A 10,794-nucleotide genomic window follows, 5' to 3' on the forward strand; every position below is an offset into this window, starting at 1 on the left:
TACATTGAAATGATTTTTCACTCAGAAGAAGTCCAGGCTTTGATTAAAGGAAGGATACTCGGATGGTGGCCTCGGTGCTTTTTGATGCCACTATCTGGGTTACATTGCTGAAGGATTGCTGAGAGGAGATTCAGCACCTATTGACAGATTTTAGTAAATCAATGGACCTCACAGAAAGGGATGGTAATGCTGAACCGTTTTGTTTTTTTTTAAATCTCCATTTAAATGACAGAAATCCCAACTTTATACAACCAGTCATCCCAAATAAATCATTCTGATGGTATTTATATACAGGATAATATCGTGTACCCACCTGAATACCCCACTACAGGTCAGGCAGAGCAGCCTGCCAGCACCCCCCGGTATCTGAAGAGCAGCAGAGCCCTGCTGAGAACAACGGCAGTCTGGGGGTTGTAGGTTGATTATATAGTATTATTTACAACCAGTGCAAAGCAGCTTGGCTAGATTCTTGCGTGCCACCCGTCTTGCACATGGACCAATTGTATGCAAAAGTCCCAGGACGTTGGGCTGCTGAAAGATAAAATGCAGCACATGATATGCACCGCTTTCTGGAGAATAAATCACATTTTGTGCCGAATAAATTCAGATCACAAAATCTTCCTGTTTTACTTTATTTTCAGAGAGAATATTTATGTGTGAATGCTTTATATTCCAGATTCCTAATAAATACTTTATACATATGATAGAGAACATTGGCCTGATTCCAGCCACGTAGCCAGGTGGAGGGAACAGGGGGAGCGATCCAAAAAAAGGCACCTTTTGTGCTTCCCCCCGCCCCAGCTCTGCCAATGCTACCATAACTCCATGGCCTTCCACGGAACGACGCAGTGCTCAGTCAGGCCCTATACATCTAAGAGAACTGAAGGGGTTGAGTCTGACAAGCACCCTGCTCTCAGAGGACTCAATCCTGCAAGGTCTTGAGCACCCACAGGTGCCATTAAAGTCAATCACTGCCCATGCTCTTCATTCTCCCTGTTTTCTTACCATCACCTCCTTTCCCCCACCCCCTTCCTCCTGCTCTCTTTTCTTTGCTGATTTGAACTGCAGCTGTGGGAAGGATAAATCAAAGGCATTGAGCTCTGGGGTCTTATTCCTCTGTTAAGGAATCCCCAAACCTGGGCCATGTGCCAAGAAAGCCCTGTCACCCCATCTCCCTTCACAAGCTTCACCCTAGAGGATGACAACTTCATAGTCCCTGAGGGACAGTGTCATCCGGAGAGGTTGTGGTGAAGTATCTAAGATCTCTTGTTTCGGAGTAGCAGCTGTGTTAGTCTGTATCCGCAAAAAGAAAGCTCACGAAAGCTTATGCTCAAATAAATTTGTTAGTCTCTAAGGTGCCACCAAGAACTCCTTTTCTTTTTAAGATCTCTTGTGCCACCTTGGAGAACCTTGAAGACTAATACTGAAACATAAATCTGCCCTGGTATTCTGTGGGGACCAGTGCAGTGAATGGAGTCTCTAGACTGGTGTTGCCCTTATCCTAGCAGCATTAAACTAACAACAAATACAGTAGCTCCACACCACTCTGAAAAAGTGCTCTGAATAGAGTCAAGTCTCAGAAAGAGACTTTCTCCTTGATTTGCTCCTTGATCATTGAAAACTTGAAGAAAGATGGAGGTGATCTATTGCAGATGATGCTTGCTAAAAAGAATGACAACTCCAGTTGCTAACAATATGGTAAGAATAACTTAACCAACCCCCTTAGAACATCATAGAATCATAGAACTGTAGGGCTGGAAAGGACCTAGAGAAGTCACCAAGTCAGCCCCCTCTGCTCAGGCAGGACCAAGTAAACTGAGACCATCCCTTATAAACTGTCCAACCTGTACCTAAAAAACCACCAATGATAAGGATTCCACAATCTCCCTTGGAAGCTTATTCCAGTGCGTTACTACCCTGACAGTTAGAAAATTATTTCTAATAGCGAGCCAAAATCTCCTTGCAGCAGATTAAACCATTCCTTCTTGTCCTACTTTCAGTGGACATGAAGAAAAATTGATCACTGTCCTCTTTATAACAGCCTTAACATATTTGAAGACTGTTACCAGTCTTCTTTTCTCAAGAATAAACATGCCCATTTTTTAACCTTTCCTCATAGGTCAGTTTTTCTAAATCTTTTATCTTTTTTGTTGTTTCCCTCTGGACACTCTCCAATTTGTCTACATGTTTCCTCAAGTGTGGCCCCCAGAACTGGACCAGTACAGCAGCTCAGGCCTCACCAGTGCTGAGTAAAACACAACAATTACCTCTTATGTCTTACATACGACTCTCCTGTTATTACACCCTGGAAAGATATTAGCCTTTTTTGCAACTGTGTCACATTTTTGACTCTCATTCAATTTGCAATCCACCATAACACCTAGAGCTTTTTCTTCCAAAGCGTTTGCAATCCTTCCCAGCTTGGTGTCATCTGCAAATTTCATAAACCTACTCTCCATTCCATTTTCCAAGTCATTAATGAAAATATTGAATAGTACAAAACCCAGAACTGACCACTGTGGAACCCCACTAGCTATGCCTACCCAGTTTAACTACTCTTTGAGTACAGTCTTTCAACCAGTTGTGCACCCACCTTATAGTAATTTAGTCTAGACCACATTTCTCTTGTTCGAACGGCATGTGGGACTGTGTCAAAAAGCCTTACTAAAATCAAGATAAATCATGTCTATTCCTTCTCTCCATCTGCTAGGCCAGTAAAGAAGGAAAATAGGTTGGTTTGGCATGATTTGTTCTTGGCATATCCATGCAGGCTATTCCCTACAGTTCTATTGGCCATTAGGTGCTTACAAACTGATGGTTTAATAATTTGTTCCAGTATCTTTCCAGGTATCAAAGTTAGGCTGATTGATCTAAAACTCCCCAGGTCCTCTTTGTTCCCCCTTTTAAAAACAAGTACTATATTTGCCTTTCTCCAGCCCTCTGAAACCTCATCTGTCCTTCATGAGTTCTCAAAGATCATTGCTAATGGTTCCAAAATTGCTTCAGCTACTTCCTTATGTACCCTAGGATGAATTTCATCAGGCCCTGCCAACTTGAATCCAACTTATCGAAATATTCTTTAACATGTTCCTTCCCCCATGTTGTTAATATTAATTGTGTTGAGTATCTGGTCACCACTAATCTTTTTCGTGAAGGCCGAAGCAAAATTGGCATTAAACCGTTCAGCCTTCTTGATGTCATCAGTTATTAGCTCTCCTTCCCTGCTAAGTACAGGACCTACAGTCACCTTCATTTTTCTCTTGCTCCTAACGTAGTAAAAGAACCTCTTCTTACTGTTTCATATGTCCCTTGCTAGGTGCATGTCATTTTGTGCCTCAGCCTCTCTGCTTTTATCTCTACATGCTTGTGCGATTCTGTTGGACTTCTCCTTAGCAATTCACTCATGTTTCCCCTTTTTGACTTTCAGGTCATTAAACAGCTCCTCATGGAGCTATATTGGCCTCTTACTATTCTTCCTATCTTCCCTTCACATCTGGATAGTTTACAGTTCTGCTTTTAGGACTGTCTTCTTCAGAAACTGCCAGCTCCCCTGAACTGCTTTTCCCCTTAGATTTTCTTCCCACGGGACCTTACTTACCAGTTCTCTGAGTTTGTTAAAGTCTGCTCTTTTGAAGTCCATTGTCCTTATTCTGCTGTTCTCACTCCTTCCTATCCTTAGAATCATGAAAATCGATCATTTCATGATCACTTTCACCCAAATTGCCTTCCACCCTCAGCTTCGCTACCAGTTTCTCCCTGGTGATCAGAATTAAGTCCAAAATGGTTTTCTCTTGGTTTCCGAAACAAAAACTTATCCCCAGCACATTCCAATAACTTATTGGAAATTCTGCTATTTGCCATATTACTTTTTCAACAGATGTCTGGGTAGTTAAAGTCCCCCATTACTACCAAGTCTTGCGTTCTGGATATTTCTGTTATTTGTTTTAGAAATGCCTCATCCACCTCCTCTTCCTAATTTGGTGGTCTATAGTAGACCTCCTACCATGACATCACCCATATTTTTTACCTCTTTTATCTTTACCCAGAGACTTTCAACTGGTCTGCCTCTGGCCTCCTTCTGGACCTCAGAATAAGTATATATATTCTTGATGTATACTGCCAACACCCCCTCCTTTTTTGTCCTGCCTGTCCTTCCTGAACAAGCAATTCCCATCTATACCAATATGCCAGTCATAAGATTTATTCCACCACATCTCTGTGATGCCAATTCAGTCATAATTTAGGCTATGTACTAATACTTCCAGTTCTTCCTGTTTATTCCCCATACTCCTTACACATGTAATTATGGCAATGAGTCATTCTGCTGCCATCACATGGCCACATTCATTGGGGGGTGTTTACAGCAATCAAACCATAACAGAAGGTGTTGAGCAAAATTCAAAATGACTAAACATCAACAAAGGTCAGACCGGCCTTGTCAATGAAACTAAAGGCATTTGACAGGTATGACAGCCTGGCATGATGCCCTGACCTGCCCCTCCTGGTCTGGGAGCAATGGTGGGAAACACATCACTCTACTTATTTGAGAAACAACAGAGTGATTTAAAAAAACAAAGTCAGTATGTATCAGTATTGAAATGAATAAACTCGTGGGCTGCAGGGCAACAAATGGAAATGGCTGAATCATATATAATTAGATACATCAGCCCAGTAACCTTAGATGCTGGAATTCTTCCTGCCAGACCAAATTTGAGGATGATTCCTTCCACAGCTGCAGAGATACTGCAGGCCAAATACTGCCTATGTGGTATTTAGTCAACTTAGGTGGAATGCCCAAATAGTCAGTTCAGCTTGACTCTGCTAAGACTTCTGAAAAATCCTGGAATCCTTACAAATAACTAACATTGCTTTATTTGAAAGAACAGAAAATGGTAGTTTCAGAAAAGTAGTTGTCATGGAAAACTAGATAGATGATACTAAGGCCAGCTGGGACAATCATGATCATCCAGTCTGGCCTCCTGCATAACACAGGCCAAAGAACTCCCCCAAAAGAATTCCCAAAGCATATTTTATAGGAAAATATCCAATCTTAATCTAAAAATTATCAGTGACGGAGAATCCACCACAATCCTTGGTAAATTATTCCAATGTTTAATTCCTCTTATCATCAAAAATTTACACCTAATTTCCAGTCTGAATGGGTCTACCTTTAACTTCCAGCCATTGGATCATGTTATGCCTTTCTCTACTAAAGTGCCCATTATTAAATATTTGTTCCTCTTGTAGACACTTACAGACTGTAATCCAGTCACCCCTTTAACCTTCTATTTGTTTAGATAAATAGATTGAGCTCCATGAGTCTATCACTGTAAGGCAGGTTTTCTTATCCTTTATCACTCTCATGGCTCTTCTCTGAAACCTCTCCAATTTATCAACATCCTTCTTTTTCACAAAACGCATAGTCAACCTGTGGAACTCCTAGCCAGAGGATGTTGGGAAGGTCAAGACTATAACAAAGTTCAAAAAAGAACTAAATAAATTCATGGAGGATAGGACCATCAATGGCCAGAAGCTGGGAATGGGTGACAGAGGATGGATCACTTGATGATTACCTGTTCTGTTCATTCCCTCTGGGGCACCTGGCATTGGCCACTGTTGGAAGAGAGGATACTGGGCCAGACGGACCTTTGATCTGACCCAGTATGGCCATTCTTATGTTCTTGAATTAAGAATACCAGAATTAAACACAGTATTCCTGCAGGAGTTGCACCAGTCCCAAATACAGAGGTAAAATAACTTCTCTGTTCCTACCCGAGATTCCCTTGTTTATGCATCCTAGGATCACACTCGCTCTTTTAGCCACAGCATCACATTGGGAGCTCATGTTCAGCTGGTTATCCACCAAGACCCCCAAAACTTTTTCAATCACTACTTCCCAGGACAGAGTTCCCCATCTTGTAAGTATGGCAGACTGTAATGGGGTTCACTCACCACTCTTGCGCCTCCTGCCAGCTGTCATGGGAATTAGATCTTCAGGTGGTGCCTCGCCGCCATCACTCCTGATCTAGGACCCGTGTCTCTCCAAGGACCGCAGCATCCTCTTCAGCGACACAGCTCTCCGGCCATACCACACACTGTGCTCTCCCCTTCTGGGGGACCAGCAGTCCACTGTTCACAGCCACTTCCCTTAGTGGCTACTGCAGAAAATTTTCTGGCCGCTTCCTCGTGGCCCCAGCATCCTCTTTGCCCTTGCCTCAGGGCCTCAGCCTGCAAACCTCAGCAGTGAGCCAGGAGCGGTCTCTAACTCCCCTGGTTCCTGCTAGCAGCACTGCTCTGTCCAGAGTGCTGGCAGTTCTCTCAACCTTCCAGAGACACAGATCTTCCTCCCTGGACTCCAAGCAGAGAACTCCTCTCTGCTCGGCAGCTCCCTTTTTATATGGGAATGCTTGACTCTGATTAGCTCCTCCCTTCATCCCTTCTTTGATTGGCTGCCTCCTATGCAGCCTACCTAGGGCTCTATTAATCCCTTAGAGCCCAGTGTGGGGCAGGCGCCCCATCACACTGACATTCTTGATCCTAAATGTATGCATTTATATTTAGCTGTATTAAAATGCATACTGTTCGCTTGCACCCAGTTTACCAAGCAATCCAGACCACTCTGAATCAGTGACCTGTCCTCTTCATTATTTACCACTCCCCTAATTTTTGTGTCATCTGCAAATTTAATTAGTGATTATTTTATTATTTCTTCTAGATCATTGATAAAAATATTAAATAATGTAGGGCCAAGAACCGATCCCTGCGGGAGACCCCACTGGAAATAGACCAGCTTGATGACAATTCTCCATTTATAGTTACATTTTGAGACCTATCAGTTAGCCAGTTTTTAATCCATTTAATGTGTGCCATGTTAATTTTACATCTAATTTTGTAATCAAAATGTTGTGCGATACCAAGTCAAACACCTTACAGAAGTCTTAGTTTATGACATCAACTATTTTACCTTTATCAACCAAACTTGTAATCTCATCAAAAAAATATTACATTGGCTTGACAGGATCTATTTTCCAAAACCCATGCTGATTTGCATTAATGACATTAACCTCTTTTAATTCTTTATTAATTGAGTCCCATATCAACCACTCCATTATGTTGCCTGGGATCAATATCAAGTTGAGAGGTCTATAATTAATCAGCTCTCCCGTTTACCCTTTTTAAAAATTGGCACAATATTAGCTTTCTTCCAACCTTCTGGAACCTCCCCAATGCTCCAAGATTGATCGAAAATCAGTGCTAATGGTCCAGTGCGCTCCTCAGCCAGATTTTTAAAATTCTTGGATGCACGTTATCTGGACCTGCTGATTTAAAAATGTCTAAAGATGTTTAAAGATGTTGCACTTTGAAGATGAAAGGAGGAACGCACATTAATGTCAATAAACTCCCTGTATTTCACCCTTTGCTGCCCAGTGGAAGAATAAATGCGTGCAGCCCACTCAGTACATCTGGATTTGAACGACAGGACTTCCCATTCTCAAGCCTGGGGGGATCAGCATTGTCGCCTGTATGCCAACTCCTTTGAAAGGCAGAAATTCCCCCAACAAACCAATCCAGATGCCCGCAGGATCCAGCATGCATTTATAACAGGATTCTCCTTAACATACACTACATTTATGAAACTGACTTTTTCTGTTCTTTCAAAGAAAGGAACATTAATTTTCTGGAAGCAGTCCAAGATTTTTAGTTAACAATAAAAAGAGTGTTTTCCGAAGGAAAAGGGAGGGAAAAGGGGAGGGGTGGGGGAGGAAGGCAAGTATTACTCAACTATTTAGTCTAAGAGTTTGAAAATCAAAAGGATCATTTGACAGATTGATATCAACTCTAATAGAAAACACACCAGTCCTGGGAAAACTCTTCCGCATAAGCCTTAAGTCTGATAGCTTAAAAATTATCTACAATTTGGAATTAATTTTTTTAATTCCCACATCAGTGTGTATTTTGTAAATGCTTAAGGCACATATAATTCTGCTAAGAGAAAACCAGAAATTCTAGGCTTATCCAAAACAGACTGAAAATTAGAGGCTATTAATATCATCTTACAAATCATTCCGGAGCACTTCAAAAATTAAAAGTACCTCAGACCACAGGGACTATACAGTATCAAAAAGCAAAATGCTGCAAGTCATAAAAAACCCAGTCTCATTTTTAGAGTGTCTTAGCAGAAATAAAAAGAATTCTAAAACCAATAAAGTATACTTCCCACTCCAGTGCTAACAAGAAGTATTTGGAAGTGAGGAGCCAGAACCTCAGCTAGATCTTGATCCTGGAAAGGGTAGTTTCTCTGAGGTTATGCCAATTTACAGTAGGTGAGGATCTTGTCCAATGTCTATTAAAATCTGGCAGTGACATGAATATGTATATATATATCTATATATACACATACAGGGATGTTAGATATACAGTTCACCCCAACTTGTTTTCTTGCATTTGTTTGCAATGTCCATGCAGTTCTTAACATGACTGCTTAAAACACGTTTCAATCTTATCAATTCTATTCCTAAAAATCATTGCCCACAACCCCACACTAACAAGCCAGTGAACCCATGAGCATCACTGCTATAACAACAAGGTGGTGCCACCATGACCAACACTACAATACCAAACCAGTGCATCCATGGGCATCCCTACAACAACAAACTGGTGCCTCTGTGCCCCATGCTACCATAATAAACCAGCATGCAGTCTGCATGGAGGCATTTCAGGATGTGAATAGATTTCACGCTCAGACTAAGGATTCTTATTATTTTTCTGTGGGTAAAACAAAAATTTAAAAACAATGAAAATTCCATTGGCAGTGTCCTTGAAAATTCAGCTCTCCATTCCTCTTGGATGACTGTGGCACCCCCTTTTCAGGCCAGGGAAGGACGGCCCTGCTTAGCCTATCCAGTAGGTAAAGTATTGCCTCCAGCTCTGCTGTGGGGAGGTCACTCCCTGAATGGCTTTCTGTGAGGGATATGGTTGCCAACCCTCCCAGATTGGCCAGTAGTCTACCATCAATCTCCTGGTGGCTACTGAAATCACCAATCCGGGAGATTTGAATAGGCGGCTAAAAATCCGGTCGGGGTGCAGTGGGGCTAAGGCAGGCTCCCTACCTGCTCTGACTCTGCGTGGCGCCTGGAAGCAACCGGAGTGTTTGGCTAGGCACAGGGGCAGCCAGGGGGTCTCTGTGTACTGCCCCCGACCCGAGTGCCGGCTCCTCAGCTCCCATTGGCTGGGAACCAATGGGCGGTGCCTGCAGGCAGGGGCAGCATGCAGCGCTGCCTGACTGCCCCTGAGCCTAGGAGCCGGACATGCTGGTCGCTTCCAGGAGCCGCCCGAGATAAGCACCTCTCACCCTCTCCCGCACCCCAGCCCTGAGCCCCATCCTGCACCCAAACCCCCTCCCACAGCCTGCACCCCAACCACCTGCCCCAGCCTAGAGCCCCCTCCAATACTCTGAACCCCTCGTCCCCACCCCCCAGCTCAGAGCCCACACCCCCTTCCGCACTCCAACCCCCTACCCCAGCCTGGTGAAAGTGAGTGAAGTGGGGGAGACCGAATGACAGAGGGAGGGGGGATGGAGTGAGTGGCGGGGAGCCTCGGAGAAGGGTAATTCGCTGAAAACATCCGCTCAGTGTGCAGTTACAGTAAAAAAAAGCTAGGAGACTGTTAGGAACTATTAGGAAAATAGATGATAAAACAGAAAATACCATAATGCTACTATACAAATCCATGGTGCGCCCACACCTGGAATACCGTGTGCAGCTCTGGCTGCCCCAGCTCACAAAAGCTTTACTAGGATGGGAACAGGTATGAGGAGGGGTATGGAACAGCTTCCGTATGAGAAGCGGCAGGGCCCGGGTCTACCCTACACGCTTCCTTTGGGGGAGCGATGTCGCGCAGGGCTGTGAAACGTCCATACCCCCAAGCGATGCAGTTACGCCGACCGTAACCCACCGTGCAGACAGTGCTGTGCCCGCGCTGCGAGGCGCCCAGCTCGGAGCATCTTCATCAAGGCGGCACCGCTGCAGGCAGCGCCTGTAGTGTAGACCTGCCCCGGGACGGCACACGTGACTCTGGCCCAGGGTGATGTCATGGCCCTGGATCACCCTGGCCCGTGGTGACGTCACGGCACATGTGACTCTGGCCCAGGGTGATGTCATGGCCCTGGATCACCCTGGCCCGTGGTGACGTCACGGCACACGTGACTCTGGCCCAGGGTGATGTCATGGCCCTGGATCACCCTGGCCCGTGGTGACGTCACGGCACGTGTGACTCTGGCCTAGGGTGATGTCATGGCCCCGTGTGACTCGGACCCGTGGCGACGTCACAGCACCTGTGACTCTGGCCCAGCGTGATGTCATGGCCCCATGTGACTCTGGCCCAGGGTGACGTCATGGCCCCGTGTGACTCGGACCCGTGGCGACCTCACGGCACGTGCGACTCTGGCCCAGCGTGATGTCATGGCCCCATGTGACTCTGGCCCAGGGTGACGTCATGGCCCCGTGTGACTCGGACCCGTGGCGACCTCACGGCACGTGCGACTCTGGCCCAGCGTGATGTCATGGCCTCATGTGACTCTGGCCTAGGGTGATGTCATGGCCCTGGATCACCCTGGCCCGTGGTGACGTCATGGCAAGTGTGAGGGGGCAGGTGGTGAGGTCATGACCCCGTGTCATAGGCCCCCCCCGTGGTGACGTCAGGATGTCAGAGCCACCCAGGGCTCAGCTACAGACGCCGCAGCGGGCGGGGTTGCCAAGGTAACCGGGAGGCGGGGCATGTCTCGAGAGCGGGCGG

The sequence above is a fragment of the Lepidochelys kempii genome, chromosome 19 (genome assembly GCF_965140265.1).
Source record: "Lepidochelys kempii isolate rLepKem1 chromosome 19, rLepKem1.hap2, whole genome shotgun sequence".
NCBI lineage: Eukaryota > Metazoa > Chordata > Testudines > Cheloniidae > Lepidochelys > Lepidochelys kempii.